Source organism: Amblyomma mixtum, chromosome 2 (assembly GCF_055824585.1).
Source record: "Amblyomma mixtum isolate Tamu chromosome 2, ASM5582458v1, whole genome shotgun sequence".
In the NCBI taxonomy this organism is placed as follows: Eukaryota; Metazoa; Arthropoda; class Arachnida; order Ixodida; family Ixodidae; genus Amblyomma; species Amblyomma mixtum.
In genome coordinates, this window is record NC_143013.1 from 197,119,918 (window position 1) to 197,139,644 (window position 19,727).

At 47.2% G+C, this 19,727-nt stretch overlaps 1 long non-coding RNA gene across 1 annotated transcript; it reads right to left on the bottom strand.

Moving 5' to 3' along the window:
* Positions 1 to 2,087: 2,087 nt before the first annotated feature.
* Positions 2,088 to 3,052, bottom strand: LOC149362068 (uncharacterized). Its single transcript, XR_016288980.1, has 2 exons — positions 2,743 to 3,052; positions 2,088 to 2,364 (listed from the first exon to the last, which is right to left on the bottom strand). It is a non-coding gene; the product is annotated as an uncharacterized LOC149362068 (long non-coding RNA).
* Positions 3,053 to 19,727: the final 16,675 nt, after the last annotated feature.

Here is a 19,727-nt window from a genome sequence, read left to right on the forward strand (position 1 = left end):
AAAACAAAGAGAGAGAGAGAAAGGAATTTTAATGAGGGAAAGGTGGAGAGGTCGGCCGGTGATAACATGGCCCTGGCCTGCTACTCCACACAGGGGAAAGGGAAGAGGAGGAAAAGGAAAGTGCGAATGAAGGCTGATGATGGCATAATACAATGAGTTTCTCGGGTGGTGTCTACACACACACCACACACACCACACTGGCTGGCACTCGCATCGCGGTGAGTAGACGCACATAAAACTCATAAAACTGGTGTCAGCAATACAAACACCGACACATGTCATTAACCATGTAGGTTGTGCACAGGCGGTCACAGACGAGTATCCAGGCCTGTTTCACACAAAAAGGTGAGCAGGGCCTTTGTCACACGGCACCAATCAGAACGTCTCGTCCTGGCGCCCAGAAGAGTTTCCTCAGAGAGAGGGCGAGAGTCCAGTCGTTTCACGGTCGCCTCCAATGTTGTTCTTTCAGCAGTATAGTTCGGGCACTCGCAAAGAAGGTGTCCAATAGTCTCTGGAGTGTGGCACTGTGCGCAATTTGGGTTACTTTCGATGCCGATCTTGTGAAGATAGTGTTTGGTGTAGGCAACGCCAAGCCGTAGCCGGTGGAGTAGAGTCCCATGACGTCGCACCACCATAGATGGCAAATGTAATCGTGAGCCAGCGTCAAGCTTACAGACGCGGTCCTGTTGATGACTCGAATCATGCCAGTGCGACTGCATTGCCGCTTGCATTAAATGTGCCAACAAGGCTCCAATGTCTGATCTAGAAAAGGCTATCTCAATGAAAGCACCATCACTATGTGCCATCCGAGCCTCGGCGTCAGCACGCTCGTTTCCCGCTATGCCGCAATGGCTCGGCATCCATTGAAACTTTATGATATGGCCGCGGTGGAAAGCTTCGGCTAACAAAACCACAATTTGTTGAACCAGCTGCTCGCATGCCCTTGGTTTTAGATAAGTTTGTACGACCTGCAATGCCGATCTCGAGTCGCAGAATATAGTCCATTGCTGCGCTGGCTGGTGACCAATATAAAGGACGGCTTCTCGTATGGCTGCCAATTCGGTTGCCGTAGAGGACGTTTTGTGCATGAGCCTGAAACGGTGACATGAGGCATGAGGCATAAAAATGGCAAACACAAACATGCCACAGAAAACAAACACAAACATGCAAACAGAAAACAAAGAGCAGCGCATCGAATAGGTAGCTGTCGAAGGGGCCGATTCCCGGAAACGGCGTGGTGTCTCATGGTGTGCTAAGCCGGTTCAGCCGCGCTTCCGGGGTCCCAATGTCGACGGCTGTCGTACGAGCTCCCTTCGCTTCAGCACTCGCGTAGTGTCAGTGCACTTAACAAGGCGGCTTGAGTGCTTCCACCTGACGAATTGGCGGCGGTCGTGCCAACTTGAAGGCCAGAGAAACGCTGGCTTAGCTCATTGTGAGAGCTATATATATATATATATATATATATATATATATATATATATATATATATATATATATATATATATATATATATATATATTATGCCGAACTACCGGCAGAGCAGAGGTCAACCAACATCATGGAAAACTACGCGTTCAGACGAAGAGGCATGTTTGTGTTTGCCATTTTTTTCATGTAGGAATGACAGAACTCTACGGAAGCTGTTCGGCGGGACGCATAACACGGAGCCAGTCATTTCCAGACAATTTCTAAGAATTCAGCAGCTTATTTTTTGCGTGCATTTTCGGGAGAGTATTTATTTGTAGTCTGGGAACTAATCAAGGTTGGAATTTCCTGTGATTGGGTAGTGTAATATATTGACCGTACCTTAGGTCTTGCTGTGGAAATGTACCAAGATGCCTAAACTTGTAAGTTGTGTAAATTATCCCTCAGTCCCATCGCAAGACCGTCTCCGGCGGGGCACCTCTGGTGTGAGAAGGAAGCCTTTCAGTTATCTTGCAGGTCTTTTAGCAGGTGTTTATTCTCGTCCGCTTTATTCCCAGGGATGCAGGCCGTTTTTGTAAGCAAACCTGGTGCCCAATATAAGAGACCAGGCTAACTCATCTACCTGCTGATGGCCAGAAGTCGCAGTTTGCAATCTCCCATGCTTTAAACTTTGAAACTGGATTACAATTCTTTATTTACATTTTTTTACAGAGTCTACTGTGATCCTTGAAAGTGAAGACAGAATTTCTGATGCCATAGTGCTGGCCTCACCAGCGCGTGACATTGGTGCTGCTGGGCCGTCAATTGAGAATGCGAGAGCGACACCACCGCGCAGCCTGGATGAAGTAGCGGAGCCTGTAGCACGCCGCACGCAAGGAGGTCGAGCTGCTGCTGTCGAGCAGGCACTGTCTGCTGAGCTCGAGGCTCGTCTTCAGGCTGCTGAGGATGACGAAAGTCAAAGGCACATTGAACACAAATCAAGAATGAAGATGATTACTGATGAGCATGCAGCAAAACAAGAACAATATGAGGATGAAAAGCACAAGAGAAATGCCATTCACAAATTGAAAATGAGGTTCTTGAGAGCGAAACTAAAAACTGAGCAACTTAAACAAGTTTTTCTTTCAAAGCAGCTTGAAGCAGTGAAAAGTACCAAACACAATGGCTTGAATATGCCATGAAGGGCAAAATAAAGTTCTTTTGGACTCAGGTACATTGCATTGTGCTTTCTTGCATGTGATTTTCTGTTAATAGCTTTTTTTTCAGCCCCCTTATTTCGGGCACAAATTCTACATTACAGTAATCGCATAGTATTACCTCTAATCGGAATCCATTTCTCTGTCGTTTGAGTCACTTGTGAAGCAACATTCGATAGGACGGTTTCTACGCTGCGTGCCCAGGCAACTATCCGGAACACTTGGCCCTGCTTCATCATCCTCTTCACGTTCCGGCTCATCTCCATTAGGCAGTGGGTCCCTTAAAGAGCAGGCAACGTTGTGAAGAGCTGCACACGGTGTGATGATTGCTATCGTTCTTTCAAGTTTGGTTTCCAGTTTCTTGCTGAGGCACGCAAACCTTTTTTGCCACACTCCAAACGCACGCTCAAAAGAGTTGCGAGTTTTTATGTGGCTTCAGAAAAGGAAGATAAAATAATAAGCTCGTATATTCCAATTCACTGCAGTGAAATTGTTTTACTTGCCCTTTTTGCGCAGAAGTACGAGGGTTTCTCAATGGTGTCATGAGATAAGGCAAACATCCGTATCCCTGATCACCAAGTAGAGTGCCAGGTACTTCCTTCTCCTCATACCTCACCGTGACCCTACTGTTCTCAAAAATCCGGTTATCATGGACAGAGCCGGGCCACCTTGCGACGTCGTCATAAAACTGCAGCGCAGGCCCTGTGACAGCCTGTAAAACATCAGTCATTGTGTGAGTTTAACCCCAGGATACGTGGATTCATGTGAAGTGCATTAATTCTGCACTACCAGTTCAAGCAGTCCTGATAGCAGTTATTTTGTTGACATTTACCATCACGTAGTGCCGTTCATGCAAATAAAGCAATATTATGACACAACGATTTGTAATTATTACAGTGAGTGAACATTGGCAGGCACTATTCAAAGAGTGTATGGCGGTCACTTACCTGCACATTTCATGAAAATACACCTTTTCTGTCTCTGTATACTTCAGCGTTATCCCCACGGGGTGCAATCAATGCACCCCGTGACGCCGGGAAACCCACCGATCTCGTAAAATTTGGTCATCGTGGCCCTTGCTTCCGTTGAGCTCGGCGCGTTCACGTACTTGGGAAATAGCCGCACACATGTTAGCTGCGTCATCTCCCAAATGCTTCTGCAGACTGCAGGCTGCGACACGTTCACAAGGTCCCCCACAACAGTCTGCATGGCACCGGTCTCAGAAAACCGGAGAGCAATGAGCAGCTTGAGTGCGGGTGGTAGTGGACCTCCTCTATTATCTCTCTTGTCCTTAATTTGCAGCTCCGCCAGTAAGGCTAGCACAGCTTCTTTGGAGAAACGGTAGCGTGCTGAAAATTCGTGGTCGTTGTAGCATCGTAACGGGTTGAGGCGATCTGCGAGGCTCCGCAGCCGAGGCGACACCAGCGGTCTATACACATCGTCGTGCAGAAGTCCATCTGCGCGGCGTAAAAACCTTGGACAGGCTTCAAAACAGCCGTCGTCAGAGACATAAGCGCGTGACAGCATTCTCGCGAACTCAGGAAGCACACTTGACGAAAATCACGCACCACGGGAAGAAGGACAATGGAGCGGGCGCTTCGCGACTGGTTCGGCGGCGGTCATCTTCCCTACGCGCGCGCGAAGCAGCTGCGTGCCGTCTGCATGAGAACCGCGCGCGGTATCCCGTTGTGGGAAAGCAAGCCTTCAGTCAGAGGAGAGAAGTTAGGAAGCATGAAGGTACCACACAAGCTGCCTCAGCGAGAGGGACCACCAAGGAGGCCTTAGCTTAGTGCCTCTCAATAAGGGACGTTCTACAATTCACGTGAGGCCGCCTTACTGTCGGTAAGGCGACCTGAGTAAGGTAAGGAGGGTTTTAGAATTCGGCCCTTAATATTTATCAACTCTGGATGTTCTTTGTTCGAGTGATTCGAGCTGAAGATTTTGCAGTTGTTCCACGGCTGCTTAATATTTGCCGTCTCCGGATTGGCTGGTTCTACTTTCTTGTCCCGATGCCTGTGCTCGTGCCACTTTTTCGATGGTGATGACTCCTCTATCTTCTGCACCTTCCTTGGGGGAGAGTGACACTTGTCACGGTGCTTGCTTCCCTCTTGCGTCAATTCCTTTTTCTTCCTGCTCTCGCTAGGCTTAGATGAAAGCTCCTTCTCCGTCTTGCAACGGTGAGACATTGCGTCCCTTTCATACGACTCTTTGTGCTCGGCCTGAGCCTTGTGCTGTTTGCGACAGGATTAGGTGCTATTACCGCGACATGATGACCCTATTTTGCGGCTCTTCGCTTTCTTTTTGCCTCTATGAGACGACAGTGTTTTGGACTTGCTTCTCTCCTTGAGCGGGCGAAGCCTACCTAAGCAATTCCAAGTGGACTGCACTAATGGGCAGCTGTCCATAGATGCTTCAGGTTCGCGGCTGATGGCACAGGATGTTTGCGGGAAGCCTGCTCTCAGGTGTCATTGCCGCAGATGCTACAGGGGTCCGAGGCTGCGTCGTCCTGGTAGCGGCCGAAAGGGGTCCGAACTCCGAGCGCTCTCCACGTAGGCGGCGGCGCTGGGGGGCACGACATCGTTGCGGCCATGCGTTTACGCATCTTTTTCGCCCAGGTTCTTACTTTGCCACTGCTGGGTGCTGCATCAGAGGATCCTGACCTACCGTGGAATGGCGCAAGGCATGAATCTGCTTCTGTGTCATTCAACAAGGAGGGCAGCAGTGCTCTGGAGCGACGGCATCGTAGCTTTGAAGCTCATCCGTGTATGCATCCAGGCTTGACTCCGACGCAACAGCTCATCTGGCAACAACCAAGGGACGGTACTTCTGTGGAGCGGCTACTTAAGCGGCCACTCAGTGCGAGGCTCCCGGGGCACGACATCGTTGCGGCCATGCGTTTACGCATCTTTTTCGCCCAGGTTAGTTATTTGTACCCTGCCTCTTGTTACCGGAGTTCGAATCGCTGTGTTATTGCGGTGTCGTGCACCAGCGACCTGTTTCGTCTCGTGCGAGTGTGCCATGTCTTTATAGATTGCGTATTGCTCGGTTTGAGTCAGTTTTTACTGATGCTCTCCGGGGACGTTGAAAGCAATCCTGGCCCTGATTCCGCAAACAGTACATCGAGTACATTGAGTGTAACCACCGATACTGCCACTATCGCTGGGATCTTTGAGGTAGTTAATGCTTAGAACTGGGCCAAACTAATTTCCTTCAAGAACTACAGGCAATAAGAGAGAACCAAAATGCCATGAATACATCTCTGGATGGTCTTCTGGGTAGAGTTGCAGCTCTCGAAAATGATATGGAAGTGATAAAACGTAATGAGGCTGCTTGTGTATCTGCTCAACCACAAGCCGTTGATGATCTAGCGCGGAATTTGGCCGAGCTTAAGACATCGCTTGATGATGCGAACAACAGATCGAGAAGAAATAACCTGGTTCTTCTGGGTTTGGCTGACTCGGCTACAGAGACATGGAGCGAATCTGAAGAGAAGGCTCGTGCCTTCTGTCTAAACCAGTTGGGTGAGCCCGTTCATTCAGAAAGTATTGAACGTGCACATCGTATTGGCCAGTTCCAAGACGATAAAAACCGCCCGATAGTCATTCGGTTCTGCAACTTTAAAGACAAGGAACGCATTTTGTCTTGCGGAAGAGCTGCGTCGTACACGAGTAACCTGATCTGAAACCTTGCTGAGCTTAAGTGATAAATTCATTGAAAGACACGAACTTCGCGATCCGTGAAGATTTCACCCGGGCTGTGCGGGTAGCTCGAGCTAAGCTTTCGCTTAAAAGTATTAGTTGCAAAACACTTGAGCACATAATATATAGCGCATTGATGAAGCATTTGGAACAAAATTAGAATTTAGCCATGATATTTTTTCATCATTTGACAAGGGTCTACAAACGGATTGCATTTTTTTAGATTTTAAGAAAGCGTTTGATATGGTACCTCATGATTTGCTACTGTATACATTATCTTTGATCAAGATTCCGACTTCCCTTCTAAACTGGCTTCAATGTTACCTGCAGGGACGCAAACAACGTGTATTGATTAATGGGTCCCAGTCTGATTATGTTCCTGTATCTTCGGGGGTACCGCAGGGGTCTGTTTTAGGACCTCTGCTGTTTCTAGTTTATATTAATGACATTTCTAAATATATTATTTGTAAAATACGTTTATATGCTGACAATTGTGTTATCTACCATGTTATTAACAGTTCTTCAGATTCTTGTCATTTGCAGTGCAACTTGGACCGCATACAACAATGGTGTTTGAAGTGGCAGATGTTTCTGAACCCAATAGAATGTCAGTTTATTTCTTTCACACGCAAGCATCACCCATTCTTGGCTGAATACAAACTAGATTCTACCCGACTTTCTAGAGTTTCTCACTGTAAATACCTCGGCGTTTACTTTTCGTCCAATCTCACCTGGAATGAGCACGTCGAGCACGTTTCTGCTAAAGCTTATGGCATGCTAAATTTTCTAAGAAGAAATTTTAAAATGGCACCACTAAAAGTTAGAGAGCTTCTATATTTCACCTATATTCGGCCAATATTGGAGTATGCTTGTGTTGTTTGGCACCCCCCTACTTTAAATTTAACAGACATGCTTGAGCGTATTCAGAACTTTGCCGCTCGGTTTGTCTCAAGTAATTATGATTTTAACAGCAGTGTTACTAACATTAAACACTGGGATGGGAGCTGTTACGGAAACGCCGTACCAACTCCCGGTTACAAATGCTGTATAATATCTTTCACCGAAAAATAAAACTAGGTAAAGAAAATTATTTGCTTCCACCGTATTTCAGGTCAAACAGACTTGACCATGGATGGAAGATTAGAGAAATTAAATGCAAAACTAACACTTATCAAAACGCATTTTTTCCATCTACCATTCATGACTGGAATCGCCTGCCCCATGAAATTGTTGAGTGCCGTTCCGAACCTATGTTCCGCGCGTTGCTGTCGGATGTATGAGTGCGCAGTTGGCCTTTTTTTTCTCGTCATGTCTTGTTCTTTCATATTTCATTCATTTGTACTTGCTGTGTCATGCCTTGTTGTATTGCTTTTTATTTCTCTTTTTTTTCTGGCCTATTCTTCTGTTATGCATTCCCACCACCCCCCTGCAATAATGCCTACGGGCGCTGCAGGTATTTCCAATAAATAAATAAATGATGTACCGGAGTAAGCTCCGTAGTGAGAGGTAGGTTATGCAGCACTGGAAGCGTACCCTGCACTGCCTCCGCCTGATTTGTAACGTAACGTTACAAAGAAGTCACACTTGCACCGAAGAACACCAGCAGCCAGTCAGGTCAGCACAAGACGAAACAGTTTTACTTCGTCTTTTCCCAATCGCCCGTATCGCCCTTCGCCATCTTCTAAGGAAGGCATGTGTCAATATAACTAAATTAACTCGCACATCTTATCACAGTGTGCAATGACTGGGGAAAGTATAAAATGTAAACAGGAGTTTAACGTCCCTAGAAATGACTAGAAAAGGGAACAAGACAAAACATCAAACCCTCAGGTGCGATTTTCAGGCCTGCCGTAGGCAGCTGAGTTGACCTTCTCAATCATTTCTAGTGGAATACTGAACCCCGAACTTGTGACATTCCACAACTGTAGACCAAACTTTATCCTCAAGATCGATATAAGGAGGTCATCGGACATCCTGTTTCTCAGCTTGGTCTTAGCCAATGCGACGGTTGAAAATACTCGCTCCGTGTCGGCGTTCGATATAAGCAAAACAAGCACCTTCATGGCTCCATCTGCAAGATCCTCCATGGGATTGATGCGAGATGGATCTTTGTGCTTGTAAACTTTGGCCGAGAAATCAAAGGTGGTTGCTTCAGAGCTCGCAATTTCTGTAGCAGTGAGGTGGCATTTGCAGGCGCTTTTGAAGGTCACATATGCACAATCGGAGGAAAGAAAAGAATTGGCGCTTCACAGCATCTTTCTCCTAATCATTGAAGTTGGATTCTTGAATGAATCCAGCAGGCTGTTGTTATCGTGTTGCTGCAGCACATGCGTCTTGATGATTCTGATCAGAAGGCTCCTAAAAAGCTTTTCCAGCTCTTAAACAAGCCGAGGGGGTCAACGCTTTGTCCTTGAAGAAGTTTGTTCACTCGTCGAATTTCGGAGAGAATTGGTTGCAGGAACATTAGATACGCGCGGTTCTTTGCCTCCTGGTACATTCCTTCAGGAGCCCTATGTTGTAGCCTCTGTCCACAACAGTGGTGAAGCGGTTCTTTAGCGTGTCTGAGAAAATATACGCTCATTGCAGTCAGCAATGGCAAGCCAGCGTGCCCCTGATGGAAAAAGAATCATCAAGGGCTCTTCATTGCCGGTCGCTGTACGTAGCATCGCGGTAGAGATCTGTAGGCTGCCTGCCCTTATGAAAATTTCTTTAGACAGTCCATAGACTGTCTATAGACAAATCCTATAGACTGGTCTATAGACAGTCTATAGATTCATGGCCATACACTTTTAGTAGACTTTTATCTATCGACCGTCTATAGACAAATGTCTACTGAAAGTCTATAGGTCTATAGGAAGTCTATAGACACAGGTCTATAGACAGTCTATAGACGATCTATAGACTTATGGCCACATTTCCTATAGTTTTCTATAGACTGTCTAGACGGACTATGGACGACCTATAGACTTATGGCCATAGACTTCCTGTAGATTACTGTCTATAGACAGTCTACAGACAAAAGTCTACTGGTCCAGTAGACATATGTCTACAGACTGTCTACAGACATTCCATAGGTGTGTGGCCTGGCAGTGTATAATTATAGACCTTTGTCTATAGACAGTCTATCGACTGCTGTCTACTAAACTATTAGTAGACCATCATCTATAGACTGCCTATAGACAGACAGTCTACAACCGTTGAAAAAGGTCACCAGACAGAGCTCACAAATGAAACAATCAATATACTTACAAATTTAGTTTATTTCCAAGCTATCCAGGCTAGGAATATGCAATACATGCACCATAAGAATGCACCACAGTAACATAAATGTTGAAAGTAACAGTCTGGCTAGTTTCCTCAGAAGCATTCTTACAGCCTGTTGTCTGCAGTCAATCATCTGGGCATGTCCACCTGAACAGCACAAAGGAAAAAATAATATGAGGAACTGAAAAAAAATTCTCATTCCATCTCTACACATGTGCTTTAGAATGCAAGGCATATCCTGGCTATGCCATTCTAGAAAGGCAATCTTTATGGGGTTCAAAGACCCAAGGCGGCATGGGCTACGAGACGCTGAAGTGAAAGGCTGCGGAATAATTTCGGCCACCTGTGCAGAGTACACAGGCCTTTAGCATTTTGCCTCTATTAAAATGCGACCGCCTAGGCCGGAATCGAACCTGCACCTTTCAGATCGCTAGACAAACATGATAGCCACTGAGCTATCACGCCAGCTAAATCATTTCAGTAAATACACGTCAGATTATGTGTCTTCATAAAACATTGTAACAAAGACCCATAATACCTGGAGCACTCTACTCTGAATCCAGTACTGATACTGATTTCTGTATGGAAATACTGTTACAGCCAATACTGATCTCTGTATGGCAATCCTTTTACTTTATTTGTATCAGAAGACTTCGAACAATTGTGCCACATATCTGCATTGACTCGCAAGGAGCTGTTGAGAATGCCACCTCCACAAAATACAGATTCAGTGCACCTTACACAGGGATCCAAAAAGGAGAATATTGCGGCATTTATTCTTACAATCGCTATAGAAGAAGCGCTTCAAAATAACCTGCGTGAAACCTGGTACACCCGGCCAAATTTTTTTAACTGGCTCAGGTGTTGCATCGCTAAATGCACCTTGTAAAAAAGGCGCCTTCTGGCTACACTGCTGGCATATTCATGCTGTAATTTGACGAGTGAAATGTCATTTCGTGGTTTCTTTTTGTTCATATAATGTGAGTGGAGTACTTGCGTGTTTAGATCAACGTTATCAGAAATATTCGTCTACCACTATGAACAGCTGAAACAAGCAGCATACGCAGCAATGGATCTGGTACATATGGCCTCATCCTCTGTGTAAACTACCACTCCTTTCATGGCAGACAAGTCGTTTACCCAGAGTAAGTGCAAATGCGCCACCAGAACCATTGCTGCGTATTCCGCTTGTTTCGGCTCTTTGCAGTGGCAGACGATGAATATTTCTGATAACTTTGATCTAAACACGCAAGTACTCCACTCAAACATTATATTAACAAAAAGAAACCATGAAATGCCATCTCACGCGTCAAATTACAGTATGAATATGCCAGCAGTGTAGCCGAAAGGCACCTTTTTACAAGGTGCATTTAGCGATGCAACACCAGAGCCAGTTAAAGATTTGGCCGGGTGTACGTAAGCCGATACTCAAACGGGCACAAGCTATACAAAACCAGCAGGCAGAAGCAACCAGTTCACCACAGATTTGCGCCAATAACTTGAAGCACATAGACGGAACAGCATACTCATACAACAGCGCGTGCTCTTAGAAACAAGCGGGTTCCAGCGCTTCCATGCCGCGCTCATTATTCAGAAAACTCACACAGCAAACAGAAGCTGCAGCTGCGCCGTTTCAAAAGCAGTCGCGAGGTGCTAGAAAAATCAGCGAAAGCATTGAACGCGCTCAAAGTAGGAAGTACTATAATGAAACAATTAACGCCTTCAACAGGTGCAGCTATAATAACACGAGAGCTGAATTGCATTTTAGGCGCTAATAAGCGGCGAGTTACATCGGCGCTTTCGTAACGTAGCAGTTTGAAAGCAGAAACACATACTCTGCCTCTCGCGCAAGTGGTATTCGAGAAATCTGTGCACGGGTGAGCGGGATTCATGAACGAACCACTCGGAACGAAATGTAAGCCACCTCTTCTCGAGCCGACCTTTACCCAGCTTTCAAAATGAAGTGCCCGCAGGCCAGCTGGCGGCGGCGGTCAACGGCTCTGATGACAGACATGGACGAATCCATACGTGTGCAACGAAGGGGGACGGGATGCAGCTCGTGGTTCTTCGCGGTGTTTGAGCACGCCGGCCATTCGCGCCGGCAACCAATTTTACTCACCCATCACACTATAAGCATTCCTCCAGCGCCGCTTGACTGCAACTCTGACAAACATCCCGCGCTCCAATCTACAGCGTTACAAAACACCTTTGCTGAAACGTCGACGTCCACGACGCGCACCGAGCGAGCGTCCACACGTAGCAAGCAATGCACACCTCACAAAGAACAGCACTCCATGGCCCAGACAGGCGATAACACAAAGATTAAAAAATAAATGCAATCCACCACAGAACGAGAGTGTATGTAAGTACAGTCTTTGTCAAAATTTTAGAGCCCAGGGGGTTTGCTTCTAAGCCTTGTAGTGGGACTCCTGAAGCATTCGTGGCAGCCCTGCCCATTAGAGGAGGCAGGACCACAAATCATCTTACCTTCAGGAAATTTGTAGCGCGGGCGATGCATTACGAACCACAAAGTGTGGTTCGGAAGCAAACCCCCTGGGCTCCAAACTTTTGACAAAGGCTGTACGTTTTCGGAGGTGCAAAGTAAATTGAGCTCACACGGCGCTAACTAACGCACAGTTTCATTTCGGCCGTCATTCACAGGCTAAACGACATTTCTGGCCGCGCAGCTACCTAGAAACACGAAAAATCTAGTAGACAGCTCGCTAGGAGCGGCTTATCATCAAGGGCATCGCACAGACTGCCTTTCCGCGCGTTAGCAAAGACCACAAAGCCGGTCGTGGCAAAGACAGCGGCACATAGATAAGCGGCATTAGTCGAGAACCCGTTGGCTTCCGCCTTAGAAACGAAGATAGGACGTTTGTCGCTGCGCCCATCATCTTTTCTGCGCACAGAGCTCTGCTTAGAGTGGTTTAGGTGACCAAATGAATAAAACATAAACGTGTAGACTTACCGTGAGCGGACGATGAAGTTGGATTTTGAAGAAAACGTAATCCGCGAGAAAACACGCCAACGCCACCACTGCATCCATGGAGGAAGAAAAAACTAGAAGGGAGCATGACGTCACAATCTTGAAGGCTAGTCATAAAAAATATAGTGGAATGCATAATGGGAAAAAGGCCCTCACGTGACAAGGCAGCGGTAGCTCTTAGCTGGATTTCGGTTTCGCTCTCTCGCTCTACGAGCAACTGACGGCTCCGTGGTGAGCACAAACTGCTCGCTCGCCGCAGCGGCCACCATCCCCGAGCGACGCGTGCGCTGACTGCGGCGCAGTGGAGATATTGGAGCACATGTTCCTTCGCTGTGCCGCTTCTGCAGTGCCGCGTCGCGAAATGCTCGCGGCCTACAGGGCGCTGGGAATCATCCCGGACAGACTCTAAGCGCTCCTGTGGCCGCGCGGCAGTGCGCGCATCCGTGACAGAACAATAGTGAGCCTCTGTGCGCCGACTAAGCCCTTTCAGCAAATGGGGATGGACCTCCTCGGCCCCTTTCCGACTTCATCATCAGGTAACAAGTGGATCATCGTAGCCACCGACTACATGACCCGCTACGCCGAAGCAAAAGCGTTGCCTAGTGGTACCGCAACAGAAGTTGCAAAATTTTTTGTCGAACAAATTCTCCTGCGACACGGCGCCCCAGAAGTGCTCATCACAGACAGAGGAACGGCATTTACAGCGGAGCTGACGCAAGCCATTTTAAACTATAGCCAGACAAGCCATCGGAGGACAACTGCCTATCATCCACAAACCAACGGACTCACAGAGCGTCTGAACAAGACCATCGCAGACATGCTCTCCATGTACATCGACGCCGAACACAAGACGTGGGACTCCATTCTTCCCTACGTGATCTTCGCTTATAATACTGCCGTCCAGGAGACAACCAGGTTTACCCCATTCCAGCTGGTATACGGCAGGAAGCCCACGACAACACTCGACGCAATGCTCCCGCACGTTTCTGATGAAGACAACCTCGACGTCGCCGCCTACCTTCATCGCGCCGAGGAAGCCCGAAGACTTGCGCGGCTTCGCATTCAATACCAGCATCACACCGACGCCCGACGCTACAATCTGCGCCGAAGAGACACGCATTACAAGCCAGGTGATCGTGTTTGGATATGGACGCCAGTTCGCCGCCGTGGATTGAGTGAAAAGTTGCTGCGACGCTACTTTGGCCCGTACAGGGTTCTCCGTCGCATCGGTGACCTCGACTATGAAGTCATCCCCGACGGCACGACAGCATCTCAGCGACGCCGCACACGCCCGTAAGTCGTACATGTCGTACGCCTGAAGCGACATTATGAACGCTAAAGGACTCAAAGTTTGCATCCTCCGTGTTTATTTTCATTTTAAAGCATCGAGACGATGCTCCTTTGGGAGGGGGGTAATGCCGCGTATCATTGTAGTGTCCGTTCATTCGCGCAAGGCTGCAGAAAAGGGGCGTTATCATTTCTGTTCGCGACGCGAGAAGCGACCGGACTAATCTCGATTGATCACAGCCATGCCGAGCTGCATCTACGTGTTTCCAGATTACTCTAGGTGATCTCGGCCTGTTATCTCGAAGTTTCCTTGCCGGCTTAAATTGAACGATGCCGCGAGCAGCGGGCATTCGTAGTTCGACGACTGACGAGCACGTTTGTTGCTTACGCCGCCGCCGAGTGAGTCAGTTGTTTTGCGGGCGCAATTCAGCCCAAATAAAGAACTTCGTTTCCAAGTCTTCTTGGTGTCTTCCTGGCCGCTGGACTGCCGTCACTACAACGTGACAATATCATCCAAAGTTCTCGAAGGTTGCCTTTGCTTCGAGCGAGGCTTTTGTCCGCGTATAGGGCTTCTCCTTGATTTTAGGCATGCCGACGCGACCACTCGAGTGAATCGCGAAAAGCAATGAGCTGAACCAAACTGCTGAACTGCAGACGTGAGCAAGGAACCGTCCGCGGCTGCCTGAAATGTGTGACGTGTGGTCCGAAGCACTATGGTCCACCAAAGCAGCTAAGCACCGAAGTCGCACGAGTCCACAGCCGCCCGACCACACACAACGGCACGGCGATGGTAACGGTGGCGCGTGGTAACTACCACAGCTACTACATCATAAGCTACATTCTACCAGTGTCAGTAAACGTTGCCAGCCTAAAAGCATGCTAGAAAGGAACAACGCGTTTTTTTTCTCATTTTTATTAGCACATTCAAATATTTTCTTATTTTTTTTATTTCGCAACGAAAGTAAGACTCCTTTAACACAAAAAATTTAATACCTGCATGTTATATATTTCGATAGTTGTTCCACTGCATTGTAAAGTGCCACAGGCGCTGCTTCAGTAGCGACAGTCCACTAAAAAATACTGGAAGCACATGGCCTGCTGGCCCGCATATTTCCCCAAGCAACCACAGATATCCGTCGGACGTACGAGCTAGATCCGAACGTCCTTTGCCGAGATCGGACGTCCATCGGACGAACGAACACAACCGATTTCGGATATCCGTATTCGTACATTCACCGGACGTACGGACAGTGTCCACTTTTGTATATCCGCATGAGAGACAAGGTGTACGTCCGAAGGATGTAAGGCCGAGTATTTTCCCAGGCCATGAGTATGGACGGTTTTTTTTTTTTTCACAGAAAATTCGCGCCTTTAGTGTATGTATACCGTTTCATTTGCATCAGTTGGAGGGTTTGACGCGATGTTTGTAAATTGGTGCGATTCCACTCCTACCTGCAGTGCAACAGCCGCCAACGAGCTAAATTTATCTAAGAGGAGAAGCAGATGTTGGATAATTTTGCATGAACTCAATGACTAGTTTTATATTTATAAAACTTCTCCAAATTAGTGGAGTTGTGCGACATGTCCACCGTTTTGCTAGCTAAACTTGCCATTGAAACCACTCGTAAGTATCAAAACTACCGCGCATTCTGCTATCGTCATCATCATAGTTGTCAGTTCGCGGTCAGTCCAATCCAATCCATCAGTACGGCCAGCCAGTACGGCTCCGTAGCGCTGTTGTTGATTTGTCGCGTAGTGTTGTGCTGCTTTATAGCTCTGTTATTATAATTCGTGGCTTTGTACGGCCTGTGGACGAAAGTAGTTATGTAACTTAAGCAATTCGAAAGATACGGGAAGCGCCTGAAGCTCTTCTGGAACACCGGAATCCCATACTGCGTCGACCTTGGTTTTAAGAAGGCTTAGTGTACATGTGACTTCCTACGAAGGTATGTATCCAGTACACTTCTTGGAACTTGCTTCTAGGACAATGCAGCATGCTCATATAACATTCGTTCACAGGACAGTGGGAGCAGTAAGCGCGAGGAGATGGCTTCTAGAAGTGTGTGCTGTTCTCACACTTTCGGGAGCCTACATCACACAGCTGCGGGAGCCCTCAACTCGCGCGGCTAATTCCCACTCGTCTTCAAAGTTGCGGGACGGAGTATTTTCGCATCTTGTTGATTTTTAAGGCATCGCTAGGTTCACTGTGCCTATAGACCAGATTTTTGAGCCTCTCCTGGGCGCGGCCATTTTGCACCGACTGGCGCGCCGCGGTGCGAGCATTTCCCAGGGGACTGCGGGATAGCAGACGATCGACGCTTTGTCGCTGCTGATGATGGCTGCTTGTTCGGGCGCCGCGGCTGTATTGAAGCTTGGTGAGTACATTTTGGCATCTTTGTATTGTACGATTCGATAGTAAGTGAATGAGTGGTGACAGTGGTAACACGCTGCTGCGCACTTGTGCTGTGCATGTGCGTTTGTGGTCGTGTATTTGACCACCGTCGAGCGCCCTTCTGCAGAGCCGCGAGGCAAGTAACATGTGCGCGCGTTTTTTCAGTTGCGCGAACTAATTCTTTTATTAACCCTTTGAAGGTTTTTGCCGTATATGTACGGCGGCGGTTTTCTGTCCCGCAAGGTCTTTGCCGTACGGGTACGGTTTCGATCTTCAGTTTGAAATTTTGCGCCAAAAGAGCAATGCGTGCTCACTGGGGGGGTGCTGCCACCTCTTAAAACTTACAAGAAGTGTTTGAATTTTGTGCTGCCTTCTTACGGAGATAAGCAGAACTTATGTCTAGCTTTAGCGCGGCGGCACAGACTGCGGCAACACCCCTTTTGTAGTTTTGGTTTCGCCGCGTGATCGCAACGGAGTCGCGCGAAATTTGAGTTTTCTTTTTGTCAGCACTATCTTGCAGGGGCTGCCGAAGTTGATTTCTATCTTTATTGGCGCTGCTCTTAGCTTGCTTATCACCGTTGCTCGCGAGGTATTCTCGCCCTCTGTGGCAACGCGCCTACGCTGTTTCGATTCCGCCGCGGGATCGCAACGGAGTCGCGCGAAACGTGTTTTCTCTTTGTGGGCACTGTTTTGCAGAGGCAGCGAAAGTTGATTTCTATCTTTATTGGTGCTGCTCTTAGCTTGCTTATCACCGTTGCTATTCTATTCTATTGAACGTTTTCCAGTTGTGAGTGATGCTGTCACCAAAGTACTGTGCCTAATTTTTTTTACTATTTATTCTCAATTATATACATTTTGTAGATTCAATATCCGCAATAAAGTAATTTGACCACCTGGGAAAGTTTTCTTCAAAATAATTCGACCCTCAAAGGGTTAATAATGCTGTGGAGGGTATCTCGAAGGTGACCCGATGCAGCTACTTTGTTGTGCAGGTCGGCCACACCGCAAATGGGCCAATTTAATTAAGGGGCACAGACTTAAAATACAACAAAGGAAATGCCGGTATGGTCACAACCGGACCTGGTTTTCAAAGCTCCTTCTCTACGACGGCACGGATGAGCCTACGCGACGTGCAGCCGAATCAACTGTTCGCGACGAACGATATTTTTTTTTACAATTTTGCTTATGTTCCTGGCTCAGGTACCCGTGTTTTGCCGCATCCCGAGACGATCGATCCCGCACAATGGATGGACGATATGAAGTTGTGGCCACCTGTACAGGAGCATCACATAACCTATTACTTGTTGAAATCCAAGGCATGCGACTTAGAAGATGTCCAGGCCTTGAAGAGCTTGGACTCCTACAATTATGTTATCAGTGGGAAAGTGGGACAGCTGCGGATTCATCAAGTGGATGAAGATGTTTACTTTGTAAGGGGACCGGTGGCACCATCACAAGCAGACGACGCTCGACCATATCAAGTTTGGGTGTGCATTACCAAGTCATGCAGCATACTTTCTGCTGCCTGCAACTGCAAGGTTGGCTTGACAAAAGTCTGCAGCCACATAGGTAAGCCCAAGAGCATACACAGCTATTGAAGGCGAGCTTTGGCATAGCAACCTCCGGTGGCACCAGGCAGGGGCTCCAGAACCGCTTTCTGAGGGGGGGGGGGGGTTATTTATTCATTTATTATTTATTTACATTTCTATACTGCATTGTTCAAAGGTGTATTTGTTAATGCACATAACTTTAAATTAAAATGGGCAGATTTATAAAGATGTACATGAGGAGTGACCAACCACATTAAAAAGATTGCATATAGTCTGTTTCATTCTGCAATCATGCTCATGAAAACTGGTCAGTCAGTTAACGACTTGCAAGGGCAGACCATGGTGCTTTGCACAACAAAATTATTATGGAAGAATGGATCATGTCAGTCAAAACAGAATCTGCACAGAATCCTTGAGACTGTGCCAACTGATGACAAAAATTGTGTGCTAGTATATTGTCCATATGTGCAGCACCATCTACGGTTTAGTCCCAATTGTATTTCAAAAGCATTATGCAAAAGCATTACATTATGTATGCTGTTGAATTGGCATCTTCCATGCTGCCCGGCACTGCCTCACAAGCCCTCTGTTCGCTTTTGCAGGCCCGTATATGTACCCTGAAATGCAACAATTAATTTATTATTATGATTATTATGTAGCCATCTGCCAGGCACCACGTACCCCTCAAGCCTTCTTTAGTATGACTGAATTAGTATTTTGTTCACTGCAAAAATATCAAAATTATCTGAGGCGTTATCTTTTGGGACATGATAAAAAATATTTTTTTTCGTCTCTTCTGGAATGACAGGTGCAGTCTTGTGGAAAATAGAATTTGCCAACAAGCAGGGCCTTACTGGGCAAGCCTGCACTGACTGAAGTGCTCTTTGGAATCGTGGGACAAAAAGAAATGTGGTGCCATCGGAAGTCTCCCATATGAGCTTCACAATGAAAAAGGTATTAACAGAGACGTCGGTGGAAGCCAGGAGTGCTGACCCACGATGTTACAACACTCACCAAGAGTACGTGCAAGCCATGAGAAGCTCCGACATAGCACCTCTTCTCGAGGCAAAAGGGAGCTTGCTGCAGCTAACCGTTGATGCTGCAGTACCGAGCAATGCGTCTGCAGTTGGCACAGCCGCACCTGTGCACACATCGCACGAGGATGACGAGCCTTCCTGCATCACTTGTGGAGACTTTTATGAGAAGTGGGTTCGCTTGAAAGAGCCAGCCAGGCTGCAGCTTGCAGAGGCGACTGTGCAACAGGCTGGCCCTCTATGGGAGGACAGTCGCAAGCTCAGGCTGACAGCCTCAAATGTCGCCAAAGTTCCACGAAAAAAAGAGACATTGCCCGACAAATTTGTGACGTCACGCCTTTTTTCACATTTTAGAGGAAATAAAGCGACAAGCCATGGGCAACGGTATGAGCCTGTTGCTCGGCAGACGTTTGAGAAGCTGTGCAAAGTTGAGGTGAAGCAGTGTGGCACCATTGTGAGTGAAACTCACCCATTTTTGTCAGCTAGCCCCGACGGATTAGTTGGTGAAACCAGTATCTTGGAGATCAAGTGCCCCTACATCAATGATTGCTTGGAGCTTGTAAAAAGCAACACCTACGACGTGAGAGAGGATGAAGGAGGAAAGTGTTACCTGGCCAAAACCGGAAGAAATGGATACTATTTCCAAGTGCAGTTTACGATGTTTTGCCTGCAGAGATCCCACTGTTATTTTTTTGTTTGGTCAGTGCTCAACACTGTTTTAGTTGAGGTGTTGTACGATGTGGAATTTGTAGTTGGACACATCAGTCGGTTGTCGCAATTTTATTTCAAGCACTACCTTCCCAGGCTTGTCAATGAAGTTCACAGTGGAAGCCTGGTGTTCTGCAAGGATTATGCTGAACTGTGCGCTAAGTGATAACAAAGAGCTGCTAAA